The 20,143-nt window shown below is 42.8% G+C and overlaps 1 long non-coding RNA gene across 1 annotated transcript; it reads left to right on the top strand.

Annotated features, from left to right (window-relative positions):
- Positions 1-4,323: 4,323 nt before the first annotated feature.
- On the top strand, positions 4,324-20,045 carry LOC116152313 (uncharacterized). The gene is made up of 4 exons (XR_004135907.2): positions 4,324-4,458; positions 8,144-8,275; positions 13,901-14,038; positions 19,385-20,045. It is a non-coding gene; the product is annotated as an uncharacterized LOC116152313 (long non-coding RNA).
- Positions 20,046-20,143: the final 98 nt, after the last annotated feature.

Here is a 20,143-nt window from a genome sequence, read left to right as displayed (position 1 = left end):
CTATGAATGTTTGCTTTACTGCCATAATATATTTAATACATTGCTAGCACACTATGATTTTGACAATCACATGTAAATGGGAACAATTTATTTTTTTAAAGTTTTTTTTTCTTTTTTGTGGGGGGAGTTGTTAATAATTTATTCCTACTTGGTGGAGGTGCTGGGGATTGAATCTGGGAATTTGTGCATGTCAAGCATGCCCTCTACCACTTGAGCTATACCCTCCCCTAAATGGGAAACATTTTAATTTCCAAAGTAACAAATATTTTGTGGATAATAACTGTAGTTAGTCTCCTACTTTCTCTAAATTCCTATGTCTTTTAATATCTGGTAACAGAATACCATGACGCAGTGAATGGTGCCTGGGCTTTGAGACACAGCTGAGCTCCTGGATTTAAGAGCTGTGCGGCCTTGGAAAAACTATGTAATCCCTCTGAGCTCCGGTTTCCTCATCGAAATATAGGATGATAATGTCTACCTACCTTCCAGGGGTTTTAAAGATAAGTGCCTAGTATAGAGTAAGTGTTCAATAGATGATCGCTATCAGTCCAGACAGACAACTGGAGCTTACTTTTACAATTCTGTTTGGGCTAGCACTGTTTTTGACTCCACCTCCTACATGTATATGTCTTTCCTCCCAAACAAGACAGTGAGCTCCTTAAGGGGTACCTCCTCTGGACACAGCCCAAGGATGAAGCCCACAGACCACACTCCATAAATATGAGGTGAATGATGGATTGATACCCATTTAGTCATCAGCTAATCATACGAAGGGCAAAATAAAGACTGGAAACATATGACCGTTCAGGAAGAGGATGATGAAAATCCATGACATCCCACAAGCAGAGAGCCAGGAAGACGAACCCTCGAGAAATAACGACACTATATCCCTTCCAAAGGCCCTCCCAACTCATTCTAAAAATGGAACAAACACAGGATCCAGAAATGACACTTTCCCTACCCACACTCCACCCAAGGAACTAGCCTGGAATGAGAAAATTCCAAGTAGAAGGCTCCACCAATGAGGACGGGCAGCCGGTCCCCCATGGTGCTCTAGCCTATTTTCCAAGAGTTGAGGATCACAAGTGAAAGTGGAGAAAACGAAGGAAGAGAAAACCCTAACCCTCATTACACTCAATCTTCAGCCCCTTAAAGGCCAAACATGCCCCCAACTCCTTACTCTGAAAATTGGTAATGAAAAGGACAGAATTTAGCATTTATCCAATCTTTTTAGGAGGTACTTTATTTCAGGGTAATCAGATAGTCCCATGCAAGGAGGGGGAGCTCTTCTTTACAAATTCTAGGGAATAAATGTAGAAGGAACAAAAAAATTAGAAAAATCACTTTTTGTAACAGTGGCATAATTGAGTCAGGCAGGGATTATGAATGGATGCACTGGTTTAGGGGAACTGGATAGTATTCAACATGGGACCATTGTTTGCTGGTAGCAGGGTGGAAAATGAAAGCTTACTGACACTGTGGGATCAGGCAAGAGCCCCTTACCCACAATCAACCTCTGTCCCAGGCACAGAGGGACCCACAGTAGGGCCACCAGACAGGATACACCCTAATTCCAGGCAATAAGAAGCACGCAGTGGGGTGGGGGTTATAGCTCAGAGGTAGAGTGCATGCTTGGCATGCGCAAGGTCCCCGGTTCAATCCCCAGTGCCTCTGTTAAAGAGAGGAAAAAACAAAACAAAACACGCAGTTTGGCCACACCTGAGTCTAATCAGGTTCTCAGTCTAACTTCAGTTTATGGGAAAAGCAGACGATGGAGGAGTTAACATCACCAAAATCAACAATCACACCAACCCAGAAGGTGGGGCTCTACAGGGAATCTGCCTGGTTGCTTCAACAAGCCAATGTCATGAGAGTGGGGAGAGGTGCGGAGGAAAGTTCTAGAATCAAAGCATCTTAAAGGCATAAGAACCAGATGCAGTATGTGGTCCTGATTTAAATAAACCAGCTGTAAGAGATATTCTTAGGACAATTTGAATATGGATTTGGTATGATATGACGTTAAGGAATTAATGCAAATTTTATTTCTAACTTTGATATACGATCTTAAGGTTACTCAGGAATATATTCCTACTTCCTATGGATGTATAGGGAAATATTTAGGGAAATGTCATGTTTCTAATATACTTTAAAATATACCAGTGAAAAAAGATATAGCAGAGATGACCAAATATTAACAAACCTATGTAAAGTGACTATGATAGCTAACTTCATAAAGACAGAAAGTAGAATAGTGGTTACCAGAGGCTGTGGGGATGGGGGAATTGTGAGTTATTGTTTGTTGGGTACAGGGTTACAGTATGGGATGATGACAGAGGGTGGTGATGGTTACACAACCCTGTGTAACACTGGTCTTTTCTCTACTCCTAGCCAGACCCTAAGTCTTTCAAAAAACCAATAGGAGGTCAAAGCATTTTTTTTAAACCCTCCTTTTTTCCTTAAAAGTAAACCTCTAGGTAGATAAACAACAAGTTTATTCTGTATGGCACAGAAAACTATATTTGATATCTGGTAGTAACCTATAATGAAAAAGAATATGAAAAGGAACATATGTAATATATGTATGTCTGAAACATTATGCTGTACACCAGAAATTGACACAACATTGTAAACTGACTCTACTTCAATTTTTAAAAAAGTAAGTCTCTAGGACTAATTTCTTTTTGGACCTCCACAGAGTCTGTCTCAGAGCAGAATGCAGAAAGTCAGTTCTAGAAAGAGCCAGTGCCTGATGAAACAAGATAAAGAGACTCAGAAACTCAAGATGGCTTAAAGACCTAAACATAAGACAAGACACTATAAACCTCCTAGAAGAAAACATAGGCAAAACATTCTCTGACACAAATCTTAGTAAAGTTCTCCTAGGGCAGTCTACGCAGGCAATAGAAATAAAGCAAAAAAAAAATTTTTTTTAATGGGACCTAATTAAACTCAGAAGTTTTTGCATAGCAAAGGAAACTATAAACAAAACAAAAAGACAGCTTATGGAATGGAAGAAAATATTTGCAAATGATGCAACTGACAAGGGCTTAATTTCCAGAATATACAAACAGCTCATATACCTCAATAACAAACAACCCAACAAAAAAATGGGCAGAAGACCTAAACAAACATTTCTGCAATGAAGACATACAAATGGCCAATAGGCACATGAAAAAAAAAATGCTTAATATCACGAATTATCAAAGAAATGAAAATCAAAACTACAATAGGGTATCATCTCACACCAGTCAGAATGGCCATCATTAAAAAGTCCACAAACATAAAAGCTGGAGAGGGTGTGGAGAAAAAGGAACCCTCCTATACTGTTGGTGGGAATGTAGTTTGGTGCAGCCATTATGGAAAACAGTATGGAGATGCCTTAAAAAAACTACAGATAGACTTACCCTATGATCCAGCAATTCCATTCCTGGGCACATATCTGGAGGGAACTCTAGTTCAAGAAGATACATGACTGGATAAAAAAGATACGATACACATATGGTGATATATAGATAGATAGATAGATAATGGAATACTACTCAGCCACGAAAAAGAATGAAATAATGCCATTTGTGGCAACATAATGGACCTGGAGATCATCATACTAAGTGAAATAAGCCAGAAAGACAAAGAAAAATACCATATGATATCACTTATATGTGGAATCTGAAAAATATGACACAAATGAACTTATTTACAAAACAGAAACAGACTCACAAGACATAGCAAACAAACTTACAGTTACCAAGAGGTGGCAGGGAGGGGAGGGAACAGATAAATTAGGAGTTTGGGATTTTCAGATACTCACTACTATATATAAAACAGATAAACAACAAGTTTCTACTGTATAGCACAGGGGACTGTATTCAATATCTTGTAATAGCATATGATGAAAAAGAATATGAAAAGGAATATATACATGTGTAACTGAATCACTGCACACCATAATTAACACAATATTGTCAACCCTACATCAATTGAAAAAAAAAAAAAAGATAAAGAGACTCAGAGCTGAGCCCTGAGAAGCCGAGCCCAGTCCTGAGTGCTCACCACAGCCAGGCACAAAGCTAAAGCAGCCCTTCAGATCCCGTGAGGTCAGCATGGTGGTCCACACTCACAGCCAGGGAAATAGCCTCAAAGAGGTTAAGTAACTCGCCCAAAGCAGAACAGCTGATGTGCAATAGATTTTAAACTGGCATTTCAGAAAGCAGAGCCTGAAGTGAGCTACCCGGAAGCTTTTCTGCCTCCTTCCCTAAAGAGTCTGTGGGGCTGCAGTCTCCAAACACATCAGCCCCACCCCGCCTCCCGCCACAGGGTTCAAGGCTGGTTGGCCAGTTCACAAGCAGTGACCTTCACTTACTCTCAAAAGGGTGAGGCTCGCGCAGCCATGAGAGGCAGAAGACTGGTGTCTGGCCTAAAGGCTCTTGCGATCCACTTGTGAAGACCTCGCTGAGAAACGTGAGTAAGCAGAGGGAGTAACACACCAGCTGTAGGGCACCGGCAGCAACACCACCTTCTGCTCTCGGTTCCTCTCGCTACTGTGCGGGTGACGCCGCAGTTAGGGGGTTGTCTACCGCTGCAGTTTACGGCCGTGCTCCTCACGCTCAGGATCTTGTCCTCTCTTTACACACTTCACACCCGCAGTGCTGCCCGACACAGGGAGGGTGTGGGCAGTACCCAACGTAGTAGGAAAAAGTGACCAGGTGTTCAGAGTTTATCCCCACCCCCCACCTCATTTGTTCACGTTGGGTCCTACTCCCCACTCTGCCTTCCCCTACCCCGATCATTTCAGAATACCTCCAGGTGGCCTGTGTTCCCTTGATTTCCTCCCCAGTTGCCAGGAAATGCTAGGTGCCCTGCTGGAATCTGCTTCCACCAAAGGCCACCTCCAAGCCCTGAGCCCTGCCTAACTGTTCTGTCCTTAGGCAGGTGGGCACCTTTGCCCGTGCTGGTCCCTATGTCCCCCAGCCCCTGGCTTCCAGGCCATCCAATTTCTCTATGGGTGACAGGGACTCACCAAGCAGATGGGATTCGCTGCCTCCAATCCAGCCCTGAGACCCAGGCAAGCGGGCAGAAAGAGCAGAATCCCCACCCCCATCAGGAGAAAGCCCTTTCTGTGTGCACAGCAGTGCTGCTAAGACCATTTCCAGGGCCAGGCCTGGCCCCTCAGCAAGTCCTCTGGGCTCTGGCAGGATGACAGTGTGACACAAAACCAGGTCAGTTTCTAGGCGCTCAGGCTCAAAGACATGGGTTTTCCCCAAGTGTCCCTAAGTAGGCAAAAAAAAAAAAAAAAACCCTCACAGACCTGGTGCCACTGTCTTTCTGATGGAGGGGGTGGGTGGGCCAATTATAATCTTGGCAAGAGCAGCTCCTCCCCAGGAAATCTCCCTCCCGCAAAGTCTGTGCCTCTGTGGGCTGGGATTTTATTTTAAGTGAAGGCGCGCTCCTTGGTACCACATTTTCTTCCCTCCTTCCCGGGAATGGCGCTAAAAACCCGGTTCCAGGCTCCACATGGCTGTAATGATGCCACAGTTTTCCTCGCCGTATGCTGTTCACTGACACAGTCTGGAGATCCTACAACAAACACATACTGCCAAGTCCATTCTTCCCTTCCAAAGCCTTTTTTCATTTTGGCCCATGAGGTCAAAATTATTAGCATCTCAGGCCAAATTTCAAAGAAAAGTTTGGAAAAGCACAAACCTGGAATTCTGTCCTCGTTTGTTTTTAAAGCCAACTTTTGGGAATATGCAGTTAGATTTAAGATGGACCCACTCTGCAGTTACATATTCATACTCAAAGATACGCAAACTAACAAATTCAGTTCAAAACAGTAAATATTTGAAGCTGCATCCTAGCCCAAGATGCAAACACTCAGTGTAGCCCCATTAGTCCTACTTCCTGTTGTGACAAATTCACATAAAACCATTCTGAGGAGGATGCTTCCAGGACTCGCCCTCCCTGCCTCCAATCCCAGCTTTTTGTGCAAAGCTAGTTGTCTAAATACCACTGAGCAATGGTGTTTTTTACAGCCTGATTTTGTCCTGTTAACTATAAGTAAGTTATATCTATAAACCTTCCTGGCTAGAAAGCTTTTCTAAGTGCTTCCTAATGAGGCCATGTGGCATGATGGTTTGGGGCAGGTTCTGGAGTCAGACCTGGGCTGGAATCCCAGCTCCACAACTTTAGGCAAGCAACTCAACAATCCTCCGCCTGACGTTCCTCTCCTGGAAAACGGAGGTGCTAACAGGCACCAGCCCCACAACAGTAGGGGCACTCACCACCCGTTTTGTTCACCTTGTCCTGACTTGGCAGTTTTACCTAATTGCAATCCCCTTTTGCAAATGTCACAGATAGCAAACACGTTGTGGGGAACAAACAGGCAAGCGGTCTGCAGAACTCTGGGTGCTGAGTTCACCAGTGACCCCCTCAATTTTAGTGTCACAGCCCTCGGTCTGGCACAGACCCACCCCGGGGCCCACAGGAGCATAGGCACCTAGGAAAGAAAGGGAAGGAAGACTCTTCCTGTTCTTTCAAGCTCTCACAGACTTTTCCATTTGGTCCTCAGCAAACCCCCACCCGACCAGCCACGTTATCCTGGATTAACCTTGGCTTTGGCAGCCAGTGTCTCCGGCAGCCAGTGTCTCCAGGCAGTGAGGAGGGTCTGGCTGGCCTTATCCCCCTCCCACAGGGTTGCTCCACGTGGTTCTCAAGGTGCCTCGGGCATGGCCCCCCACAGTGAGGGTCCTACTATCTCTGAGACACCAGGTCTCCTCCTGTCCAAAGCAGAGGTAGGGGATGCTGAGCTCACCTGGGCAGACTCAAACCAGCAGACCGCCCTGCCCTTTCAGCCCAAAGCCAGATACCCAGGAAGTTTCCACAACATAGCTTGAGCAGGGAGGACAGGTCGGGAACTGGGACACAAACTTGACATTCTATAACAGATTATTAAGGTAAATTACGGTATAGTCAGGTGATGAAATACGACTCACTCTTAAAAGGATGCGATGCAAAACAATGAAAAAAGATGCTCACGATAGATTGAAACAAAAAGCAAGCTCAAAATAGTTCGCAGAGTTGAAAGTTTTTGAAAAACCTTTCCCATGCATTTGCATTTCTATGTTTCACACCTAGATACGTATGCGAGTACCAAAAACATCCTGAAGGAAGATGCACCAAAGTATTTGCGGGGCAGACACCACATGGCAGGATTGGGGGAAATCATTTTCTCCTGTGTTTTGCTTCTCAATAATACATTCAGTAACAGCCATGCAGTAGTTTTGGAAAGAAGAAAAAATTAGCTTCAAAAGAACATGCCTCACCTCTAGTCTCTCTGGCTGAGTCACCTCTTACAGAGAGAAGAGACGAAGGCTGGGCGGAGCTCCCCGAAGTCGCCTTCCCCTCCCATGCGTGTCACATTCCTTCCCAGTGGCAGAGAATGAGTTTCTCGACAGCGGAGCCGGCCCATCTCGGGGCCAGGATGGTGCTGGCAGGAGTCACTTGCTAACACGTCCCGACATGTGTTTCCAGTAACGCTGTTTGTGGCCGCTTTCTTCTCTTATCGCTCCTCCCGTGACCTTTGCTGGTTAGACTTACTGGCTGGAGCCAGGTGGATTTGTTTGATTTTTGTTGATGGTTATTAGGAAGAGGAAGTGCCAGAAGGGATTACCTCAAGTTTAAACCTATTTCCAGCAGAGTCCCAGGGCCTTTAATTACACATTCGGGTCTGTTTGGTAAAGAAGTGGTCAAAGATGTGCTTTTTATCTCCCTCGGAATCTCCCGAGACTGGCAGGGTTCCACGAGAGCCTGGTGTTCCTGCAAACTCCAGCCACAGGCTCCTGGGTGGGAGGAGGGCAGCGGTGGAAGATGGGATACGGAGAGGGAGGCCGACGAGGGAGGCCGACGAGGGACAGTTTTAAAAGCCCCGCACCGGGAATCCTTGGTTAAGGCCGTGGCGCTTGTGGGTAGAGACAGTAGAGGCACCGCAACCCCAGAGAGGTCGAATTTTGTTTCGAGACCAGAACTTCTGCAGCTCCCAGAGGAGAATCCTGAGTCAGCTACTGCTGAACTTCAAGGATGAGGAGTCAGGATACTAAATGTCCAGCCTAATCCAAAAGCAGACTTTTCTTTCTTCCTTTTTTTGCAGATTTTTTTTTCCCCACATCTTGGTACTGAAGATAGTAACAGCCCAACTCACCACTGGCAGGCGACCACTATCTGGAATGATCAAGGTACCAGATCAGCTGAGGGGCAGACTGACGTCACCATTCTGCTACAGGTGGGCCTAGTTGGAGAGATCTGAACCAGCTGGTCCTTGAAAAGCACTCTGATTTCTCTAGGCCAGTGAAAAAAAAGACAGACTCCGGGAATGTGGACTCCCCACCCCACTAGCCCCCCTCTTTGTCTTAGTTGCCCGTTGAAGGGATTGCCAAATGACCAAGTTGCTGAAGGTCCAAGACCAGAAAGTTTAACACATCAATTGCAACTTTATTGGAAAAAATGAGGATGCTTGGTTACTGAGGGTTACATTTTTGGCATAACAGCGAAGTCAGGAAATTCGGAATTATTCTTTAGCTGCTTATATTAAAGACACAGTGTTGTAGGTCAAATACACACACTATTTCAGACAATAGGGCTCCAAATTTCCCATTAATTTATGGCCCAGAGGGGATGGAATTTGGGGAGGAACATTTGGTTAGAATGGAAATGGGAACAAATGGGATTTCGTTAGAGGCCTCTTTCGTCAGCTGGGACCCCTGACCACCCAAATTCTGCCCCCCAGTGAGGCTGTTTCTTCCACCACTCCCAGGGTCCCAGCAATTCCCTTTCGGTGGGAGCACACAGCATTGAGCACAGAATCTTGCCCCCATCTCTGGAATACTATAATACCCTCAAGGTAAGCGAAGTCATAGTCTTTTTCTTGGTACTGCTGCCTCCTTAGAGCAATGAAAACAGGTCCTAAAAGACACAGAAGTGTTTCTTCCCTAGAGTCAACCTAACCACCTCTCTGGGGCTCCCAGCCCATGCTCCAGGAGTTGGGCCTGGGTGAGAAAGGCTAATAGTTCAGGCACAACTCTGCAGCAGTACAGACACTCGGCCTTCACATCTTACAGCAGGATTGTTCAAAGTGCAGTACCAAGACCCTGATGTACCTTAAATGATGTTAGGTGGGCATAACATTTTTTCATTTTATTGGTAATATATTTATTTTAGTGTGAATTTGAGAAAAATGAAATTAGCATGTCAAGGGTTACTTCATGAATGCTAGTTAGGATGAGGCTAAGGAATAACAAATTTAGTAACATTTAATAGAAAAATTTTAAGTAGAAATTTAATAATATAGATGAGATAGAAATAGGACAAAGCTCATGAAGCTCAGTTTTCAATAAGCAAAGTTTGGGACAGTTCGGTGGCAACTAGACAAATTAACAAATGTGCATGAAAAGCTCAGACAAGTATATTAAAACACTAGAGACAGCCTTCCACAGTACAGAGAGCTATGGAATCAGAAAGCCTAGGTTCAGGTGCTGAGTGCTATTGTTTACTTAGCTCTGTGACCTTGGACAAATTACAACTCTTTAAGCTTCAGTCTGTTTGTCTGTAAAATAGAAATGAGAATTCCTATCTCATTAGATTGTTCTGAGAATGAAATGAGGTAATATTGATAAAGACTATTGCACAAAGCCTAGAGGAAGTGCTTGGAAAGTAGGAGGGAGGATTAGAAATGGAAAGGACTCATTTCTAAAGCAGGCTCCCCATCTATCTGTCGTAAAGATTTCCTTCCAGGAAGATGCAACCCAAATAGCAAAGGAATATTTAGCCCTTTGGGTCATGGATCCGCTCCCAGAGAAACACGCATGCAGACACACTTGCCAAGGCCAAAACTGCACACGATTTTAAGGTGTTCATAGGTGACAACTCCTCTAATCACTTCCTGAGCTGGCGGCAGACCTGGTGAGCGAAGACGGAGAGCTAGGCTAACAAGAGGCTTCTCCGCTACTCGTGCCCCAGGGATGCCCGGCATCATCCTATCTTCTGGATGCATTCCTAAACTAGACTTTGGTTCTGTCTGGCTGCCTCTTCATACACAGGCCACCACAGCTTAATTCTCAACATGGGCAGAAGGCAAATAAGAGCTCACGGACCCACACAGCCCCCTACACTCAGTAAGTGGCTTGTTCTCCCTGCCCTATCTCGGTGCAGTACAGCCTGGCCTTGCAATTTTTAACTTGGTGCTAATGGAACTGGGTAAACGCAAGAGACTAGCAAAGGTACATGGAAAACCATGGGCCCCGATAAGCTGCTGATACGGTGCGCCTGCGCTTCCGCCAGTTCTATTTAAACACTGATAGACCCCTGGGCAAACAAGAAACCCTTTGTGCTCCGAGCATCCACAACTACCATTCGGAGTCCATTCTGCACATGGACCAGGCTCAGAGTAGGCGGAGCAGGGGTGGGAGAAAGGCAAACTTTTCCTGCACTTTATCAGACAAATGCACACAGGGAGGAACAGGCTGATCTTCAATCCTGGGGCTCCAAATCTTTCTCTCTGCCCCCTGCCCTGCCTCACAGCAGCCTCTTAACAATTGAGATTGAGAAAATGTTTTCTAGAAAATTCACTGCAGAGTCTTCAAGCAGGACACATGGGCTAGTTCAAGCCATGACCCACCCACATCACACCAGTAAGTAAGGCATGAATGATTCAGCTCACAAAGAAGCAAGGGGGGTTGGGGAAGCTGGTGAGTTTACCCATAGGCACTAATGTCAGCCAAAAAAGGAGTCAAGGTCAAGGCCAGAGGAAATCCAAGAAAGTTAGACTGCTATAGAGCTGGAAGACGGGGGTTGTTTCTCACAACCATTTGAATTTTGGTTTATATAGCAAACAGTGTTTGTAAATTAAGAGTTTTGAATTGGAATTTCTTTCTTGAATATTAAGATGATAAGAGCCCCACTCCTCCAGGTATGATTCTTCTGGATGGGTAGTTTGGACATCATCTGGGAGCTTGTTACAAATGCAGACCCTTGAGCCCCAGCCCAGACCTTCTAAACCAGAACCAGCATTTTAACAAGATCCCCAGGCAATGCATATGCATGTTACAGTTTGAGAAGCACTGGTTAGAGTACTTATAAAGTTCTTGGAAAGGTCTATTAAAGGATGATAAAATATAATGGATTGTGTCCTTTCAGGTTCACAACAGAGCTTAACCTAAATATCATGTATAAAAAAATAAAGTTCACTTTAAAAGGATGAGACTAATAATAGTAGACCTGTGAATATAACTTTTGTTTTCAGTAATTAGTTCTCAAATCTCAGTGAAGAAGTATTTCTCATGAACAGCTCAATATATATGACATCAGTTGGGCAGCTTCCAACACCCTTCTCTGACGTGAAAACAGGATTATTTTCAGCAGTTCAAAGACTACATGTTCATCCCATAAAGGTTCAGAGTGGTACACATTAGAATTAGTGGCATTTTAACAAGTTAAAAATATATTTCAGATTTAGCATTATTGTCAGCAGGCAAATTTTGCAAAATCAGTTGAAATGTTTCCATAATCAACATGAATTATCTTTGCAAAAAAAAAAAAAAAAAAGCAGCAGAGGTTGAGGTGTGCTGATTAGTGGTCAAGAGTGCCTGGGTTTGGATCCTTGCTCTGTCTCCTGTGTGACATTATCTAAGTTACTTGACTCCTCTGAGCCATCTCCCTCAGCGTAAAATGGGGATAAGAGCACTTTTACTGTTGAATTATTGTAGGATTAAAAGATATTATTCATGAAAAACACTACAACAGTACTTGGACATAGTAAGTGCTAAGTAAATAGAAGCCACTAATAAGAAATTAGTATTGACATTTGTTTTTCTATGACTCACATGTGGAATCTAAAAAAAAAAAAAGATACAAATGAATTTATTTATAAAACAGAAACAGACTCACAGAGATAGAAAACAAACTATGGTTACCAAAGGGGAAAGGAGGGGGAGGGATAAATTAGGAGTTTGGGATTAACAGATACACGCTACTATACATAAAACAGATAAATAACAAGGTCCTACTAGATAGCACAGGGATCTATATTCAATATCTTATAATACCCTATAATGAAAAAGAATCTGAAAAGGAATATATATATGACTGAATCACTATGCTGTACACCAGAAACTAACACAACATTGTAAATCAATTCTACTTCAATTTAAAATTTTTTTTTTAAATTTTAATGAAAAAAATAGTATTGACATACTGTCTCAAGATGTCATTCTGTGTAACTTGAGAGAGTGAAGGCCACTTGGGTCTTGTCCTGTCTCTATCCAGCACTAGCCTTAAGAGCCTACAGGAATCGCTCCATCTGAGCAGTAACTAGAAAGACCCACGTCATGAGCTGGGCTTGCCCCACTGGCTTGGGGGAGGTGGTGGTAAGAAAAACAACCTGTGGTACAAGCTGGAAAGCCTGAGGCCAAGGTCAAAGGCTGTGTTACAGTGGCTGCTCTGTGCCTCCAGGCCAGAATCCCCCTGTTCCCGCTCCCAGGAAGGAGAGTTGGAAGCTGGGAGCCTGGGAGAAGGGAGAAGAGGAAGTGTTCATAGGGGCAGGAGAATAAAAGCAAAAAGAGGGAACAGAGCAGGTGCGCTCAAAGCACAGGTGTTGCAGCTTTGGGAAGACTTTGTGCTCTGACAGCACAAACCAAGTTAGTTTGGAGCTCTTAAGTGGCCTCACCACCAAGAGCTCTACGGAGCAAGTCAGTTAACCTCGCGAGCCTCCCTTTTTAAAAATATAAAACGAGAATGATAGTACTACCCTCCTCAAAAGTTTGGGATGATGATTAAATGAGGTAATGTGTATAAAGAATGCAGCAGGGTGCTTAGCACATGGTAAACGATGGGTAACTGGTACCCATTACTAGCACATGGTAAACGATGGGTAACTGGTACCCATTACTATCTGTCTATGGCAGGTGTCTGCAACACAACTTTACTGCAGGCTGAATCCATGGGGTCAAGGAATTTGATGTGAATTTCAGATGAACAGAGACATTTTGGTCACCCTATCAGTGACAGACTAAGATCATAGGAAGCCTTTGTTATAATTGCCACAACAGCCTAGTCATTTTCCTTAGGGATGGAACCGTGGAAAGGAGAGGTATTAAAAGCTGGCTTTAAAAACACTATCATTTAGGATTCATCAGAACTAGTTGAAAAATAAGAAAAGGCAAGATAATCTCCATTGTAGCAAAAAGACTGTAAAAAAAAAAAAAAGAATTTAATGTCTAACGTAAGCAAAATGGCTGAATGAGAAACCGCATCTCATCAGACTATACAAGTGATTAGTACTACATTATGTAAAAATGATAAATTCACAAAAACAAGGGTAAAAAGTCCCAACAGTTGATTTTTGGGGGTAGTAGGATTAGAGGTGACTTTTAGATTTGTTGTTTATTATTATTATTGTTATTATGATTACAAAATCATGGTATTTTTGAAGCCCCTGTAAGTTCACGGGGGAAAAAAATGTACAATGATTTAATAGTTTCAGCCACAGTAAGAGATGATTTGGGGCAGTGGTTTTCAAACCTTCTTTTCAGCTGTGAAACACTTTTTGTAAACAAAATCTTGAGACTCCCATCTACGAAGCAGATAAAATACTGCTTTTATTGAATAAATGCATTTATATGTTGTGTTCATCTTTGCTCCACTTCAGTCTGTAAACAAGAGCACATATAATCACATAGGTTGCATATACATTTCAATAAAGATATTTTACTATAGTTTTTAATGGTTAAGGATATTTTTAGAATATCAAGTTTCAATTAAAAACGCAGAATTCTACTATCTCTTGGAAGCTGGTTCAGGAACATGGAGCAGATTGTGAAGATGGGGGCTAACTGACTGTTGGGCGCTTTTCCAGAAAGACCAAAGCCTCCAGAGATTCATGCAGAAGTCATGTGTGTCCACGGAGAGAGAGAAGGAGCAATGAGCAGAGGACACTCCCCTGTCGTCTGTCTAATGACCAAACCGAACTAACATAGAAGCACATGGAGCAGAGGTGAGCCCGGGGACACTGTAGCAGAGGCCTCGTCTGTGCAGAGCTCCCCAGGTCCCAGATGAAAGGAGGAAACAGGCAGGTGTACTGGGCGGGCTTGGATTTGCTGGGAACATCGACCTTGGGGCACTCGCGGATTCTAACGGGAGCGCTTCAGGAAGGAAGGTAAAGTGTGTGATCTGGTTGGGTGGGAAGGTAAAGAGGGCAGAGAGTAACTTGGATTGACGAGGCCCAACCAGGATGCAGAGAAAGGAAAGGGCGTATAGCACAGAGAACTATATTCAGTGTCTTGTAATAACCTTTAATGAAAAAGAATATGAAAACGAAGATATGTATGTATGACTGGGACATTGTGCTGTGCACCAGAGATGGACACATTTTAACTGACTATACTTTAATTCAAAAAAAGGAAAAAAAAACCCAAAAAACTAGTTGAAAGGAAAGAGAAAGGGGGCCTCGGAGGAAATGGCCCTCTCTACGGTGGGAGAGAAAGATGTGTAGGGACGTGGGACAGGAAAAGGCCAAAAGCAGCAGAGTGATCTAAGAAGTACTGGAAACCTTGTGAGAGGGAGGTGCAGAGAGGCAGGTAAAGGGGCCATGATGAAGAGCCGGGAAAGTAGCAAAGAATTTAAGGCAAGTGCAGAAAGAAACAAGGCGAAGGATAAGAAGTTCAAAGGACGCTTTGAAGACCTAAATCCACACGAATTGAGCATACGGCAAATCTCCTCATACAATACAAATGGCCCAAGAAAAAAGGAGGCCAGAATTTCAGCCGACAGAACTCAGGAAGGGAAATGAGAATCAGAGTTTATTGGATTTATAGAGTGTTTTGATGTGACTGAGTGTTGAAAAATTATTTGCCGGGGGAGGGAGGCTTTGGTTACTTGCTGGTAAAGAACGTGCAATAATCCCTTTGATAGCAACCCGTGGGGATCACATGAACATGGGTATGTGTGAGGTCCTACAGAAACACGTGATGGAATTCCCAGAAAAGTAAGAGCAAGTCATATTCTCATCTGGGCAGCAGGGATTTAGAGTCGTCTGATTTATCAGGGATGGGCTAATGACAGCCTTTAGGAAAGAAGGAATGAAGAAAGGCAGAATTTATGAAAGCTACATGGTCCTCATAAGGAAATAAATGTCCAGGTTTGAATTATAGCTTTGGCCTTTTAATGTCCTGCCCTGGGATCCAGTGCTGTAGCTGGTTGGAGACCTGCAAAGAGCTGTCTTCTGAGTGCTGGGCCCTTTACCTACATTATCCCACTTAGAACTAAAAACAGCCCTGTGAGAAAATATTCTGGAACACAGATTAGGAAACTGAAGTTTGGGTGGGGCAAGCCAATGGCCCGCGACTACACAGCTGGCACGTGGGGAGCCACAGGTCCAGCCCCACCAGTGGACTCATGCTCGCATCTCCCCTCGCAGTGGCTTTCCAGGTTCCAGCCTCACAAGTGCCCTGAGATGCTTTCCCGTCCATCCTCTTAGGCTCTTTGGGGTTGGCTTCCTCAGGTGGCAGGAATCTCTCTTTCCTTGGAGAGTACTTGGTTTTAGGATGATCTTTAGTGCCCTTGTGGTGAACTCTACATTAGGGGCAGGTCATCACAACTTGAAAAGTACAGAAAAAAAAGTCTCACCTTTGATGCCAATTAGGCAGAGAAAATGATGGTGTGTTATGATTTCTTGGACAGGAAATCTCTTTGTCTTATGTCCTGCCCTCTCTCTTGCCAGAATGTCCTTGTGCCCAGTGGCTCCTCTGTACAAATCCTACATACATTATAGCCAGTACAAGGTCATACATATCATAATCAGCTATCACAGATTAGTATTTATCAAATGAAGGCCTGAAACATCTATAGCTAAGAAGCCAGAGCAGGGCGGAGGGTATAGCTCAGTGGTAGAGTGCATGCTTAGCGTGCACAAGGTCCTGGGTTCAATCTCTAGTACCTCCATTAAAAACTAAATAAATAAACCTAATTACCTTCCACCCAAAAAAAAAAAAAAAAAAACCTCTCCAAAAAAAAGAAGCCACAGCATTTCCATTAGCAAGATTAGTGAGTCCTAGCAATCACCATACAGTGCAGTGCCTGCAGTGCCTGCAGTTAACAATACTGTGTACTTAAAAATTTGTTAAAAGGGTAGGTCTTATGTGTTCTTATCATCAAAAAAAAAAAATAGTAAAAAAGAGGCAAGAAGAAACTTTTGGGGGTGATGGAGATGTTTACGGCACAGATTGTGGAGATGATTTCACAGATGTACACTAATCTCTGAGCTCATCAAGTTGTACACATTAAGTATGTACAGCTTTTTGTATGCCAGCCGTATCTCAGTCAAGTGGTTTACAACAAATAAAAAGTAGAAATCCAGATCATAAGTATTTATAATATATAGAAACTCTCTTTTTCAGAGGTAGAACTTCATCACTTCTGACACACAGGTGCCTGTCTGAATTTCATCTGTAATTCTTTCCAAGGGAAATAAAAACACTGTAGATGGAGGTGAAGCCAAGGCCACTTGGGACATGAAAATGTAGGGGAGGTGTCTTGGCCTCCCTTCAGGTGTCTGATGTCACCAAAGCTGCACTCTAGAGGGCCAGCCTGGGTACACTTATGACCTCTGTTTTGCCCTGTGTTCCTACAAGTTTTATGGGAAGGTCACTAATAAACTAAGTGTGTAAATGCTCGACCGTCTAGTTAAGAAATAATAACTGCTCCTGGAGTTGACTTGTGCTACATATTTCCTGCAAAACACACTTATTTACCTTTCCTTCTAATAAAATACATCCGACAATAAATAAAAGGCAGTGAAAGTATCCATGGCTTGCTATTAAAACTTGATATGTTTTAGTGACAATTTTTAGCATACTGTTTTTAGATGAATCAGGTACTATTTGAAAATAAGCACCTAATGAGGACTTGATTGAGATTGGCACCAAGGACCAAACACAATAATTTGTCCTAAGTACAGTGTCTGTACTTAGAGAATTTAAATGTCTCCCCTTGAAAAATCAAATTGCACTTTAAAATGGTCAATATACTTCTACCAACCAGCCACTTGTATAAAAACACCACCATAAAACACATTAGTCTTCTTATTTTTCTTAAGTTTAAACTACAGTCTAGTGAATTTAATTCATCACACTCTTACATAAATGCTACAGTGGAGGGGGAAGAGTCTTTGGAATTTCAGACAGTTGTTTCTTTTTTCTTTCTTTCTTTCCTTTTTTTTTTTTTTTAAGAAAACCTCTCAAGAAGGTATCCAGCCACTTCTTGGAGACATAATCATATGGAAAGAAAAGTGATCCAAATAAAGGAGGAATTTTTTTTAAAAAAGCCTTAGCCACTCTTCAAATTTATTCTTCAGTTTAGGCCAATCCTCTTTTATAGGGGGCTCTGAGCAATTACCAGGCAATCTTATCCTGTGAGTCTAAAGGATTAAAGCAGAAGCAAAGAACAAAAGGAACCGATTTGCTACACTCTTCCCCTGTCCTCTTAACAAATCAGACTTCATTTCCTCCGGGGCCTCCTTCCCTACCTAATCTTCCTTCTTTCTCCCATGGTCCCTTAGGGAAAGGATTCTTAAAGGTAACATTAGGGAATGCCACCTAAACAAAATTCCTTCAGAATATACAAACATTGAAAATGACTTCAGAAACTAGAGGGTGCTTTTCTGATTCCTCATTTTGGAAATTCTGACAAAGTGCAACTCTTCTGATGACTGGATCTTAAAAAAAAAAAAAGTAGCAGGAGGTAGTAAGCCACCCAAGTTAGGTTTACCAGACTTTTAGACACACTCCCTTTCCTCTTGCAGACTATTTAGGACAGTGCTTGCGGAAGGTCACCACATACATTAAAGGGAGCACAGCCTGGGAACTGCAGACGTGACATCTGTCAAACTTACTGTTCCATCTGTCACCGACATGGGCCACATACAAACCTCAAGAGCTCTTGGCGACTTTAAGGGGCCTACTAATGCATTCTTTTTCCTTTACCCTTAAACCATTCCAAACAGAGGATCTACCTTATTTTTAAAGACCTCTAAGGAACAGTCCACAATCACTCATAGCCAGCCAAGTATTTAGAAATTATGTTCCCTATGGCTGTTCACCATTGCTCTGCAGACACATGCCTTCCCATAGTCCTGCTATAAAAAGAAGAAAATATTGTAGCCATGAACTTTGAGAAGACCTACATGAAGACAAAATTAATCTTAATTTTACCCAACAATCAATGCCATGAAAATACGCTAGTGAAAAATTAACTAAGTTTAAGCGTAGGTATACACGCTCTGCAGGTCTCTTCTATTCGGTTGTCTTCTGTGGAAAATGAACGTTTGAGAGGAGTACTTACTTACCCGTTATCCTCATTTGGAAACTCTGTAGAACTTCTGCAGGAACCAAGTCTGACCATTTATAATTCTACAAGATGGGTATCAGAAAAATATTAGTTTCAATACCTAAATCCAGGCAACTGCTAAATCACAGAAGGGCTTAAGGCCAAAAATAGTTGGGAGACCTGCATACAGATTAAACCCCATTTCACACATACAGCCCCAGGGAAAACATATAAAACTACCCAAAAGGGGGCTTTTCTCACACACATGACTGTGGGTACACAGATTTAGGGTTTGAGAGTCACTGAGCCAAACCTAGAAAGAAAATGGACTAATTTGACTTCTTTAGCCCAGCAGTGCCCACTTCTTAGAATTATACGGTACCAAATGATGCTAGTAGTAACAGGGGTGGTAAAAAAATATTCGTCCATCCAATGGCTCGCTCAGTAATTTATCTGCAATCCCAGTTAAAATGTATACTGGAAATAAGTCATGAATATAAAAACCCTCAATGTTGATAATCAGAGGAAAAAACAACATACTAAAATGACCAGAATGACATCTAAACCCAGCGACTGCCAAACACAGCCGGAGAAATGGTTCTGTCAAAATAAAGATGTGGAAGCAGGAAGCAGATGGCAAAATTCTTTCTAAAACCTCACTTAAGGGAACATTTTAGGCATTTCTGACTGTCGTGCAAATGAAAAGAAGGATGTTTCATCAAGTGTAACTCTAGCCGAGTTATGATAATAGGTTGCTCCAGTCCTCTCTACTTGGCTCAGGAAGTAACTTAAATGGGCTTAAATGGGGGAAGCAGCTCTCAGTAGGGGATGTGAATGCAAACCCTCACTAGCAAGGTGAAAAATCAGTGCAGCTCTGAATTTCAGAAAAGAGTTGAGCTGAGTTTCAGAGTCAGAAGGCAGCACTTTCTTAGTTCTATAATTTAGCTGATAATGGTTTGTGTCAAGAAATTAACTTCTCCTTCTCCATTTGAGTTTTTTTGTTTCTTGTTCTTTTAAGGTTTTTGACCCTCTGGTGAACCTTCCAGACAACTAATGAATAACAATGAATACTGTCTTCTCAGCGCTCCAGCACTCATCTAAGATTTAAAGTAAACCACTTTCCTCAGTCTGGGTGTCTATCAACCTGCAATCACGTATGGATGGGGAAAAGTTTGTGAAACATCTCATTTCTCACACAAATGATTAATCACTTTTAGAGCAGGATGAACAACATACAAAGCAGGGTTGGAGCTGTCTGTTGCATACAACTACATCTCAGTTTCTGACCCAGATGAAATCCTGCATAAACACAAGAAGTCTGTTTCATATATTCCATATTCGGGTTTAACAGGTTTGCATTTAAGTTTACGTCTTCCTAATTTGCCAACTGAATGAAAACGCTCAAAATCAGAAAGCCATGCTAAAGGAAACACCAGACTTTTAAGCAAAAATGGGTATTAAAATACAACTTGGAGTTATACATCTATTCTACAAGTGACAAATTCTGAGAGGAACTGGAGGGCGAGAGAGACAATGCCATGCAGTGGAGACTGGATTATTTCAAATTTCTAGACAGGGAAGCTGTCTTCAGGCGGACAGCTCTCCATCCACAGGTTGTCCAAAGAGCCGGTCTTTCGACAGGCGGTCAAGTTGTAGGTGATGCAATGAACTGGGTTATAAAAGAGCCTCTTTTTCGAATGATACAATCGGTTTCCGTACCCCTCTTTTCCTCCTGAAAACCTTTTACTCTCGACCTGAACTCACTCTCCCCTTCAAG

This window comes from Camelus dromedarius, chromosome 3 (assembly GCF_036321535.1).
Source record: "Camelus dromedarius isolate mCamDro1 chromosome 3, mCamDro1.pat, whole genome shotgun sequence".
NCBI classification, from domain to species: Eukaryota; Metazoa; Chordata; class Mammalia; order Artiodactyla; family Camelidae; genus Camelus; species Camelus dromedarius.
Note: the sequence above shows the minus strand (reverse complement) of the source record. Positions and strands in the feature narration are given on the sequence as shown.